Source organism: Myotis davidii, unplaced genomic scaffold, assembly GCF_000327345.1.
Source record: "Myotis davidii unplaced genomic scaffold, ASM32734v1 scaffold573, whole genome shotgun sequence".
NCBI lineage: Eukaryota > Metazoa > Chordata > Mammalia > Chiroptera > Vespertilionidae > Myotis > Myotis davidii.
In genome coordinates, this window is record NW_006285997.1 from 6,986,936 (window position 1) to 7,000,629 (window position 13,694).

At 41.3% G+C, this 13,694-nt stretch overlaps 1 protein-coding gene and 1 pseudogene across 1 annotated transcript in view; one reads left to right on the forward strand and one right to left on the reverse strand.

The window, feature by feature from the left end:
• The window catches only part of SUGCT (succinyl-CoA:glutarate-CoA transferase), a 536,095-nt gene that overhangs the window by 469,088 nt on the left and 53,313 nt on the right, over positions 1-13,694 (reverse strand). The window lies entirely within an intron of this gene.
• LOC107182057 lies at positions 2,263-3,609 on the forward strand (annotated as a pseudogene).

A 13,694-nucleotide genomic window follows, 5' to 3' on the forward strand; every position in this document is an offset into this window, starting at 1 on the left:
TCTTGCAACCGTTGTTACATCTCAAACTAGTGACTCTGATCTTCCTGCCTCTCTCTTTAAAAGACCCTTGTGTTTACATTAGGTCACCCCCATCCAGGGCAATCCTCCCATCTCAACATCCTGAACTCAGTTCCCTTTGTCATAAAAGGCAGCATATGCATAGGTTCTGAGGATGAGGACATGGACTCGTCTGGGGCCATTACCTCGTTTAGCACAGATAGTAACAAGGAAGAAACAGAACTGGACACCATCATGGTTTAACATTACTTTTCCTTTTCAACACAAGTGGGGAGGAAAGAGAGGAAACACTGGGATTTCAATGCACCTCCCCTTCTCTGTGTTCAAAGGCTGTTCTGGTCATCGCAATAGCCACTAACCACATGTGACTAATGAGCCCTGATGAGGATATGCCAAATTAAGATGTGCTGAAGGTATAAAGTACATGTTAGATGGGAAAGACACTGTAGGAAAAATGTAAAATATCTCCTTATTAATTTTATATCCATTCTCTAACTTCCACTCAAGATGGCAGAGTAGGTAAACAATGTGGCTTGCCTCCTCCCATGGCCACATCAAAATGACAACTAAATTATAGAACACCACCCTTGAGAACCACATGAAGACGAGTGGAACAGAAGTCCTATAACTAAGGTTGTAAAGAGGAAGCCAAGTCAAGACTAGAAAGAGGCGCAGAGACGCAGAACCAGCAGGTCCCACACCCACATGTGGCAGTTCAGAATCTAGAGAGAAATCTTGGCTGCAGAAATTCCCCCCTGAGGTGGGAGGGGTCCCAGCCCGACATCAGGCTCCCCAGCCCAGAGCATCAGTGACGGAAAGAGGAGTCCTCACAGCATCTGGCTGTGAAAATGGACAGGACTCTGTCCTAGTGAGATGGAGAGCAGCTCCCAGGTGTCCCCTTAGAGGGCCCGAGCACAGACTCCCTCCCTCCCTCACAGTCACTAAGCTCCAACAAAGGGACAGAAGCTCAAAAAACATCAAGGATATAAAGAGTTCGAGGAACTAAAATGTCTGGCTTCAGGGTGAGGGCTGAAAAGGCAGCTTCTCTTAGGACAGACCTGCTACCAGGCACCATAGTTCTTTGTTGACACCTTCCCCCACCCGGCCAGCAGGCACAAGTGTTGGCAGGAGCCATGGTTCCTTTGTTGAGCCCTCCTCCTACACAGCCAGCAGAAGCAAGAAGTTGCCTTAGTGTGAGTCTCCAACAACCTGCTAGCACTGCTCATTCCACCCTGGCGATTACCTGAGGCTCCACCCCACCCAACTCACACATAGGCCGAACCCCTCTCAGTGGCTGTTGTTCAGAAGCAAATGGCCTTGGCCGGCATGGAGGACTTACCTAAATTCTCTCAAAGGTCCACAAACACCAAATAAGCAGCAGCTGACCTCAGTGTGTCCTGTACCTTTTGCTAAGTGGCACCAAGCCTGACCCTAGTGGCAGGCGGCCTGGGTTACCAGCATAACGCTCCCAAGGATCTTCAAGCCCAGCATAGGCAGCCACCAAACAGATCATTTTGTGTTTCCTACCAGGTGGCTCCAGTCAGAGCACAGGCAGCAACTGATCTTAATCTGTGCTTCAGCCCTGCCCCCAAGGTCCTGGAAACAACACACCTGGTGGCCAGCTACAGGCTACACCAGAGCACCACACAATTAGCTCCACAAATGAAACACCCCAAGGGTGGAGTCCATGGATAACAGAGTCCTGCTAACGCAAACCCTACTTTGTAGGTTGAGCCTCCACACAAGGCCCCTCCACTATAGTCCCAGCCCAACCTCATAGCAAGTCAATCAGAGGGTCAATTCTACCCACGGACAAGCCAACAGAAACCAAGACTCAACTACAAAAGGACACACGCAATCCACACAACAGGCACACCTGGAACACATGGCTCAGGTGAAAAATGAGGCTGCACCACTGGGCATAACAAGACACGGACTGCATAGGCCACTCTGCCAAGTGGGAGAGATGTTGCAGAGCTAATACATAGAAACAAACACAGGGAGGCAGCCAAAATGAAAAGAAAAGGAACCATGTCCCAGATGACAAATCAGAACAAAACTCCAGAAGAAGAGCTAAACAAAATGGAGGCAAGCAATCTACCAAATACAAGATTTCAGTACACTGGTTATAAAGATGTTCCATGAACTTATGGGAAGAATAAATAAACTCAGTGAGAACTTAAACAACGAGACTGAAACCATAAAATATTTGTCAGAAATAAAGAATACAAAAAAAAAAACTTAGAGTCAATGGTGAAAGTCAAAACCTCCACCATGTCCTCCATCCGCTTCATGTGCCATTTCTGCCGCGGGCCCCTGAAGCTGACTTGTTCCACGGAGACCTTGGGCCTTCACCTCAGCCAACAGCCTGCAGCTTTGAAACTCCCCTTAGCTCAGGGGGCGCCAGGAGCAACTCCAGAGGAAGGCTCTACCTCCAGGATGCAGATACCAGTAGACCTTGAAGAGCTTCAGCATAGTGCCTCTGGCTGGACCATCCTTGGTGATAACAAGATTTCTGGGTGCGGTCCCAGCAACTTCACCCTGCTCAGGAAGCTGGGCTCTGGGAGGACTCTCAGTAGCATCCAGAGAGCCACGAGGGGTGTTTCTGACATCCAACTGGTGAGGAAGAGCTGGACCACTCCCTGAGGGAGGGCTGTACTGACAGTCTTCGGGAGCAGCTGGACACCCAAGCTCAGGATCTCAGCATCTGACGGTCAGAACTAAAAATGCTGTTTGGAGACCAAGGATGGATGAAGTGAGGATGCAAGGGAGGCACTGCAGGAGGAGCTGAAGGTCGTGGAGCTGGAGGAAGTGAGGCTGGTCCAGGAGCTGGAGGAGGTGGAGAAGGACCGAGAAAGGGCAGCTATGGCTCTGGAGGTAGCGCGGGCAGAGACGGAGACGCTGGAGCAGCAGGAAAGGCAGTACCATAGGGACCTCAGTGAACTGCAGTGGCAACAACTGGAATTGCAGGATGAGCTGTGGAGCGTGGAGGACCGGCTGCTGTACGCCCAGACCCAGCTCACCTGGCTGAAGAAAACCAGTGCCCTCAAGGCCCGATTTGAGGTCTGTTGTGATGGCCCCTTGGCTATCATCAATAGCTTCAGCTTCAGGTTGGGCTGCGTCCCCACTGTCCCCGAGAGCTGCAGTGAGATCAACACAGCCTGGGGCACCCGGCCTTGCTGCTCCTGGCCCTGTCTAACACAGTCGGTCTGCAGTTTCAGAAGTACCAGCTCTCCCCTGTGGAGACCACTGCTGTCTGAAGTCATTAACAGACAACCCCATGGAGCTGCCCATGTTCTGCACTTGGGGGCAGAGCGCTCTCTGGGGTAACACGTTTGACGAGGCAATGGTGGCCTTCCTGGACGGCATGCAGCAGTTCAAAGAGGAAGCGGAGAGGAGCGAGCTGGCTCTCTGCATGCCCTACACCATCCACACAGGGAAGGGCCTGATGGGAGACCCAGAGTTAGTGAATTCTACTCCATCAGAACCCACCTGAACAAGGAGGAGCCGCGGACAAAGGCACTCAAGCTCATGCTTATAAATTTTAAGTGGAGTCTCGCTTGGGTCTCCTTAAGGTATCACCATAAATAACCTGATTTGAACATTATGCCAGTGAAATATGCCAGTTAGAGAAAGAACAAACTATAGAAACAGACTCAGAGAACAGGCAGATAGCTCTGATGGGGGGAGGGGAGGTTAGTGGGGGAAAGGGATGGAAGAATTTGATAAGGGGGACCTATAATCTGATAAAGAAGCTGAATTAATCTAAAAAATAATCATATTATTTTAAATTTTAGAACACATATACTAATGTGAGTAGGGGTTACGTTTTTCCAAAGTTTCCTTTTCAAGGCCTGTGTAAAGTGAATAAGGAGGTGACTCAGCTGTGAATCCAGCAAACAGAACTGATAAACAGGGTCAGACCAACCCACTAGGAGTCACAACATCTCATCATCATCATCTCAGCACCTGATGAGTAAAGAATAATAGCGGACATCTGTGGACCTCCAGGGCTGCCTCACCCTAGTCCCTTCCCTTTATAATCCTGTCCCCTACACCTTACTGTGAAGACAGAATTTGAATGCTTGTAAGCGCCCTGTCTTCTTGATTAGCTGGCCTTCTCAATAAACGCCTTATATCAGTGGTTCTCAACCTTCTGGCCCTTTAAATACAGTTCCTCATGTTGTGACCCAACCATAAAATTATTTTTGTTGCTACTTCATAACTGTAATGCTGCTACTGTTATGAATCATAATGTAAATATCTGATATGCAGGGTGGTCTTAGGCGACCATGTGAAAGGGCCATTCGACCACCAAAGGCAGGGGTCCTCAAACTACGGCCCGCGGGCGGAGATGTGCAGGAGGCGGCTGATCGATGTTTCTCTCTCATCGATGTTTCTAACTCTCTATCTCTCTCCCTTCCTCTCTGTAAAAAATCAATAAAATATATTTTTTTTAAAAAAAGATAAAAGTTTGAGGACCCCTGACCAAAGGGGTCGCGACCCACAGGTTGAGAACCGCTGCCTTATATGATTCAACCCTGCCTTCATTACTGGACATAGCGACAGGCAGCCCAAGCCCAATCGGGGGTTTCCCAATAAATAATTAAGCAAAAAAAGATAATTCAGGGACACAGACAACAGAGTGTGATTGCATGTGAGGGAGGTGTAGGTGTAAGAGGGTATGGGGAAATAAATGATGGTGGAAAATAAAATAAAGGGAAGAAATAACTTTTAAAAAAGAAATAAAGAATACAATAACTGAAATTAAGAATATACTGGATTGAACCAACAGCAGACTAGATAAAACAAAAATTTGGAAAATAAAATAGCAGAAAAAATTAATCAGTACAGCAAAAAGAGAAAAGAATAAAAGATGAGGATAGTTTAAGGGACCTCTAGGAAAATATCAAGTGTAACAATATTCACATAATAGGGGTATCAAAAATAGAAGAGAAAAAAAGCACAAGATTGAAAATGTATCGGAAGAAATATGACAAAAAAACTCCCCTAACCTGGCCAAGGAAATAAACATACATGTCCAGGAAGCACAGAGTCTGAAATGAGCTGAACCCAAGGAAGCTCACACCAAGACACAATATAATTAAAATGCCACACAGTAAGTAAAAAGAGAATCTTAACATTAGCAAGAGAAAAGGAGTTAGTTCCCTACAATGGCTGTCAGCTGACTTCTCGACAGAAACATTGTAGATCAGAAGAGATTGGCATGGAATATTCAAAGTGATGAGAAGCAAGAACCCACAACAAAAACTATTCTACCAGCAAGGCTATCATTTAGAATCAAAGGAGAGATAAAGCCAGACATGCAAAAGCTAAAGGAGTTTGTCACCAATAAACCAGTATTACAAGTTAAAGGGTCTTCTTTAAGAAGAAGAAAAAAAGATAATATCCTACATAATAAAAGCCTAATATGCAAATCGACCAAACAGGGGAAGAACTGATTGCTATGATGAGCACTGACCACCAAGGGGCAGACACTCAATGCAGGAGCTGCCTTCTGGTGGTGAGTGCGCTCCCACAGGGGGGGCGCCGCTCAGCCAGAAGCCAGGCAGGCAGTAAGGAGTGAGGGGTCCCGGACTGTGAGAGGGCACAGGACAGGCTGAGGGACAGCGCCCCCGTGCACAAATCTTGTGCACTGGGCCTCTAGTGAATAATAAAATAGTAATAAGTACATATCTATAAACAATTACTTAAATGAAAATTGATTAAATGTTCTAATCAAAAGATATAGGGTAAGTGAATGGACAACATAACAAAACCCAAATACATGCTGACTATAAGGAACCCACGTCAGATATAAAGACAAACACAGACTCAAAGTAAAGGAATGCAAAAAGATATTTCATGCAAATGGAAACAAAAACAAAAAAAACTGAAGTAGTAATACTTATATCAGATAAAATGCACTTTAAAACAAAGGTTATAAAAAATATAAAGAAGGATATTTCATAATAATAAAGTTATCAATCCAGCAAGAGAATATAACCCTTGTAAACATTTATGCACCCAAAATACAAGAACCTAAATATGTAAAGTAAATATAGACAAATATAAAGGAAGAGAATGAAGGCAATACAGTAATGGTAGAGGACGTTAACAACCCATTAACAACAATAGATAATCCAGACAAGAAAATCAACAAGAAAACAGCAGCCTTAAAAGACACATCAGAATAGATGAATTTAATTGACTATGTTTAAGACATTTCACAACAAAACAATAGAATATACATTCTTGTTTTTAAATATATTTTTATTTATTTCAGAGAGGAAGGGAAAGGGAGAGAGAGGTAGAAAAATTAATGATGAGAGAAAATCATCAACCAGCTGCCTCCTGTACACCTCGATACTGGGGATCGAGCCCACAACTCAAGCATGTGCCCCAACTGAGAACTGAACTGTGACTTCCTGGTTCATAGGTCGATGCTCAACCACGCTGGCCAGGCAGAATATACATTCTTTTTAAGCATACATGGAACATTTTCCAAAATAAACGGAATATTATGAAACCAAAAAAGTCTCAATTGACTTACTTAAGAAGACTGAATTCAAAAAAAAAAAAAAAAAGAAGACTGAATTCATATCAAATACATTTTCCAAACAAAATTATATGTAAATAAAAATTAATTAGAAGAACAAAACAAAAACATGGAGGCTATTAGGGAGGGAGAAAATAACAGCTGAATAGACAGACCTGCCGTGCACCTTGTCTAAGGGCCAGATTGGAAATATAACTAAATTGAAGAAATTCACCAGGAATTACCCACTGAAGTGCAGCTGAGGAGGAGACATATCAAGGAAGAACGGAAAACACCTGGAGACAGCACCGCCACAATAGCTCACATAACGTGGTCAGGGGTGAGCCACATAGTCAATCAGTCTGAGAGGAGACTTCATCCACGAATGGGACAATAACATTCAAGACCCAACTACAACAGGAGAACTCAAACAACTCAAGTAAGGGGCTTTCCTAGAGCACCCAACACAGGATATCTAAGAGCCTGCACCACTGGGTCCCACAAAACACCTGCTACATAAGACTAGCCCACAAAGTCTGGGAGGCATAACAGTTTGATTTAATACATAGAAACAAAAACAAAGAGACAGCAAACATGGGGAGACAAAAAAACACACCCCAAATGAAAGGAAAGGAGGAATCACCATAAAAAAAAAAAACTAAATGAACTGGAAGCAAGCAATTTGTCAAATAAAGAATTCAGAGTAATGGTAATTAAGGGTGCTCAAACAATTCAGTGAGAACTACAAGCAACTTAGTGAGAATTATAAGGAAATGAGTGAAAATTATAAGGGACTTAATGGGAGCTACACCAACTAGAAAAGAGAGGTTGAAACATTAAATAAAATTCAATTGGAAATGAGGAATGACAAGAGTTGAAATAAAGAACACCCTATAAGGATTCAAGAATACTACTTAATAAAGAGGTATTTTGCAAATTGACCATCACTCCAACACACAAGATGGCCACCCCCATGTGGTCAAAGATGGCCAACACAAGATGGCCGGCAGGGGAGGGCAGATGGTAGGGACCAGGCCTGAAAGGGAGGGCAGTTGGGGGCAATCAGGCTGGCAGGGAGCAGTTAGGCATCGATCAGACTCGCAGGGGAGTGGTTAGAGGGTGATCAGGCAGGCAGGCAGGTGAGCGGTTGGGAGCCAGCAGTCCTGGATTGGAGAGGGGGCAGGCTGGGCTGAGGGACACACACACACAGACACACACACACACACACACACACACCTCGTGCACAAATTTCATGCACCGGGCCTCTAGTAGACTATAAGAAGCTGAGAACCAAATCAATGAATTAGAAGGCAAGGTAGAAAAAATATCCAGTCAGAGTAGCAAATGGACAAAAAAGCAGGAGAGTCTAATGTAGATTTAGGACAACATGAAACATAACAACATTTGCATTACAGGGGTATCAGAAGGAGCAGAATCTGAGGAAGGAACAGAGAATCTGTTTGAAGAAATAATGGCAGAAAATTTCCCCAACCTGGCGAAGGAAAAAGTCACTCAAGTTCAGGAAACACAAATAGTCCCAGCCAAGATAAACCCCAAAAGACCCACACCTAGGCACATGTTAATTAAAATGGCAAACATTAAAGACAAAGAAATAATCTTAAAGGCTAAAAGAGAGAGACAGAAAGTTATCTACAAGAGAACTCCCATTAGACTGTAGGCTGACTTCTCAATAGGAACACTTCAGGCCAGAGGGAATAGCATGAAGTATACAAAGTAATGAAAACCAAGGGACTAAACTCAAGACTACTCTATCCAGCAATGCTATCTTTCAAAATTGAAGTTGAAATAAAGAGCTTTGCAGACAAAAAAGGCTTAAAAAGTTTATTACCACCAAGCCATTACTGAAAGAAATGCTAAAGGGACAGTTTTAAGAAGAAATAGAGACAAAGAGAAGAACACAGGCATAAAGAATAAGGATGGCAATAAGTAATTACCTATCAATAATAACCTTAAATATAAATGGTCTATATGCTCCAACTAAACAACATACAGTAGCCAAATGAATAAGGAAACGTGACCCATATATATACTATCTATAAGAAACTTACCACAGAACAAAGGACTTACACAGAATGAAAGTTAAGGGATGGAAAAATTTTTTCTAGGCAAATGGAAATGAAAAAAAAAGCTGGATAGCAGCACTCTTATCTGACAAAGTAGACTTCAAAGTGAAGGCCATAATAAAAGATAACAAAGGACAGTGCATAATACTAAAGGGAACAATGAAACAAGAGGATATAACTCTGGTAAACATATATGCACCCGATACAGGAGCATCCAGATATATTTTAGAAGTTCTGGAAGATTTTAAGGGAGAGATCAAAAGCAATACAATCATAGTAGGGAACTTGAACACCCCATCAATATCACTGGAAGATCTTCTAGACCAGGGGTGGGCAAACTTTTTGACTCAAGGGCCACAATGGGTTCTTAAACTGAACCGGAGGGCCGGAACAAAAGCATGGATGGAGTGTTTGTGTGAACTAATATAAATTCAAAGTAAACATCATTACATAAAAGGGTATGGTCTTTTTTTGTTTTTTTTTTAGTTTTATTCATTTCAAATGGGCCGGATCCGGCCCGCGGGCCGTAGTTTGCCCACGGCTATTCTAGACCCTAGTGAAAAACTTAATGTTTTGCCGTGAAATCAGGAAACAGAAAACAGTGTCTGCTCTTTCTGCTTTATTCAACACTAGAGGCCCAGTACATGAAATTCGCGCATGGGTGGGGTCCCTAGACCCAGCCAGCAATCAGGGCCAATCAGGTTCCCCGCCTCTCTGCCTCCCTACCTCCTCCTTCCCTCACTGCTGGTGTCTGCCGCCATCCACCCCCAGTTTCCTGTCCCAGCCTGGGGCCCAGCCCCGATCGGGCAATCGGGACCTGCCGGCAGGGGGGAAGGACCAGGAGTTTGGCTGGCAAGCCTCATCTTCGAGCTGGGCCTGCAGGCTGGGGGAAGCTCCTGCAATGAGCGTCTGCCCCCTGGTGGTCAGTGTGTGTCATAGTGACCAGTCGTTCCGGTCGTTCCAGTCATTCCATCTTAACAGTTGCTAGGGTTTTATATATATAGATTGTTGGGATTCTTTCTACCCAGGGAAATTAGACAAGAAAAGAAACAAAAGGTGCCCTGGCTGGTGTCACTCAGTTGGTTGAGCATCATCCTATGCACCAAAAGGTCACCAGTTTAATTCTTGATCAGGGCACATACCTCGGTTGAGGGTTCAATCCCTGGTCAGGATGCATAGAGGAAACAACTGATCAATGTCTCTTTTACATCAATGTTTCTCTCTCTTTCTCTGTCCCTTTATCAGTCTCTAAAATCAAGAAAAAACATTTTTTAAAAAAAGAAGGAAAGAAAGGCATCCATGTTGGAAAGGAAGAAGTAAAACTATCTCTATGCATAGATGGCATGATCTTGTATATGGAAAAATCCTAAAATATCCACTAAAATACTCTTAGAACTAAAAAAGCTAGCCCTACTAGGTTCTAAGACAAGATCAATGTACAATCATCATACTAAGTTCTGTTGTTCAGTGCTGATCACGTTACTTATTAAAAATCATTCTCCCCAAAAGACAAGCCAAGATGTATCTCTGTAAATCCCTCTTAAGAGCTAAAACATATTCCCCATAACATTGTCAGGAATAACAGCGTTCCTGGCACTGGGCACTCAATAAATATTTAAGTGAATTAATGGTGGGAGGACTTTATCCTCTTAGGGAGAGTAGAAGCACAGCACAGTCTGCATTCAGTCTGAGTTCAGGCCCCAGATCTGCTACTGACTGGCTGTGTGACGTAGGCCAGGTTATGTTGCTATTCTGCTTCCTCCTCAGTAAAACAGGAATAATAAAGCTGTTTGGGGAAACAAATTAGTGAATATATGCAATGTGCTTAGAACAGAGTCTAGTGTAAAGTAAATGTGGCATAAGTTTTACTGTTATTAGAGTCACTCTCAAAAATTCAACTTTGACAAATATAAACAGCCTAAATTATGCAACATCTACTATAACATCAGGAAGTTTATAGCACTCTCCCAGTACTACACCTTGGCAGACACTGTTAATAATCACAGCACTCTTTTTCCAGAACCATCTCAAAATTCTCAATACGCGTCTCCAGTCAGCCCAGATGGCAGAAAACATTAAAGCTGTTTGCAGTCTTGAGTTGCTTCTATTAACCATTCCACCAAAACTGCACCAGAACTCAACTCTTGCTCTACAGGTTTGACCTTGTACCATGCCAAGAAATTCTCTCCCCCCAAAAAAAGAACAGGCTATCACTGATTCACAACTTCTAATGTGCCTACTGGCCATAGAATATTGAGTTACACACCATGTTTATTCTGCAGATGAGTATTAACAATGGCCAGTGACAATGTCAACTTCTAGGGAACATCTTTCAGTGGGTCACAGTGGCATTTTGCCGGTTCCTAGAACTTGCCACGGTTTGTACTGCTTCGGGCCTTTACATGTATTGCTCCCTCTATCTGGAATAATCTTGCCCTGGCTAAAATAGGTGACCCTGTTATCTTTACCAAAGCTGTTTATTTCCTTCTGTGAATTTATCTCTTGTTACTTGGTTTACCACCTATTATTTCCAACTACAATGTAAATTCCATGGGGCAGGGCACTTGCTGAATTATTTATCACTTATTGTATACTCTGGCAAATAAGGAGAAACGGGTATAAATGGATGGGTGGATGGAGTTAGACGGATAAATGGATTCTGTTAGTACAAATTTGACTTAATTTCTTATTCCCTAAAGAGAATGGTGTTATAAATATCCAAATGGCCCTTGACAGAAAACGGTTCCCCACCCATGCTTTAGAGGTACAAAAGAGCGTTTAATTTTAATTTCTTTCAAAATCAGAAGAAAAAAAGTGAATGCAATAATGTTAAACACATAATAATGAATTATGTTTATCTTTATATTAATGCAATTATAATGCTTAATATTTTTATGGAGAAACGTACCCACAAAGGCAACATTTTCTAAGGCCCACAGAAGTCATACTGGGCCCTGAATTCCTCTGAATGCGTTCAGCCTTACATCCCTCCTCACTGGCCTCAGGGGAACACCCAGACCAGAGGTAACTGTATGAGTATTTATTTCAAAACCTGATTTATGGTGATGATTGCATAACTCACTAAATTTACTAAAAATTATCACATGGTCACTTCAAATAGGGTGAATTTTATGGTATGTAAAATATAACTCATGAAAATTGTAAAAAAAAAAGATATAGCATTAAAAAAAAGCAGAAACACAGTTGCATCTAAAGACACATAAAAGATAAATTTCAGATTACTATACTTGTTTGAAATTCAAAAGTTTATCCATAAAATTGTGCTATAATAATGGGAGTTAAAATTTTATGTACCCTAAATATAAACAATATTACAAACATGGAGAAAGAATAGTGACAACAAAAATGCCAAAACATTCTGTATGTGAAATAATTATTTAAGTTTGGTGCTAAAAAAAAAACAAAAACCTAACTCATTGTAGTAGTAATTATGAGAGCCTGGTTGCAATTAAGTACAGGAAGGATATTAAAACTTCCAATAGATATTTCTGTAAGCCACAACAGAAGAATAAGAGCAACAGAATAATTGGAACCACATCCCAAACCACTTCCTTGTTATTTACCAATATTATCTAAAGAATACTGTTTAGATGCTGATGATAGACAATCTGTAGTTGACAACTTTAAATCATATTAAGACAAAAAAAAAATCAAAGAATTTTATGAAAAGGGTTAAAAGTTTATAGCCATGAAACTCCAAAAAAAATTGATGCCCACTAAAAACCACATCCCGGCCACTGTCATATCTGTACAATGTAATGGTTTTGTTGTGGTTGAGGCAATCATCTTTGAGTTAATAATTAGCTACTATCCAAATCAGTGTAATTTGTCTATTGTGCATTAGATCACGTTTAAGAGAGGAAATACAAAATTTCATCTTTAGCAACTGATATTAAATGTTATAAACATTCATTTGTAATTCTATAATGTAATAAAAATGAGTAGAAAAGTATGTTTTTTACCACTGTATGAAATCACAGGCATTCTTCACCCAGGTAAAATTAAGTGCTAATATAATCTACTTAATGCAGGTGAAAATTTATATAAAAAAGAAATGAACACAGTTTTTAAGGGAGAAGTTTCCTATTATGTTATTTATAAACTATCTGCAAATAGCACTTTCCAAAAAGCCATTTTTAATTATTTTGTGATTTGGTTTTTGGATCTGGAGTACGTATGTGAATGTTATCTTAAAGAAAAGACTAAGTGAAGTTAGTCAAGATTTCTGTATTATGAAAAGTTATAATAATTATGATAAAATCAGTAAATAACCAACTTTTTAATCTCAGCACATGTATAACACTGTGAAATATTTTTATAATCTAATAAAATTAATACTAGTCATCAGCAGAACACTTTCAATTTACAAAGAATTTTTATATCCTTTATTGAATTAGATCCTTTAAACAACACAGTATAGTATTAGTATACTGAACATTGGTGGTTGGTTCCCCAATGTCCATTTCCCCTTCCTCTGACCAAAAAAATAACCACAGCTTTCTTTGCAGGAAATCACCTCTCTATAGTCATAGCCCTATGATTTGAGTGAAGTTAACCCCAACACTAGTGCCAGGAATTGCTTAAGGCAATCAGCCTGCTCTTTCAGGCCTCATTAATAGGTTCAGGAATAGACATTTAGCCCTGTGAAAATTTATGGAGACAAGGAAATGAAAGAACAGAACAAAACTCCAGAAAAAGAACTGAACAAAATGGAGACAAGCAATCAACCAGATGTAGAGTTCAAAACATTGGCTATAAGGATGCTCAACAAACTTACAGGAAGAGTAGATGAACTTTGAACTTCAACAATGCACTAGGAAATATAAAAATATAAAACATAAAAAGAACCAGTCAGAAATGAAGACTACATTACATGGAATCGAAAGTGCAGTAGATTCAGCAGAGAATCAAATCAAAGATTTAGAAGATGAGGAAGTAAAAACCAACCAAATAGAACAACAAAAGAAAAAAATCCAAAACAATATAAGATAATATAAAGAGCAACTTCAAGCACACCAAAATTAGCCAAGGGG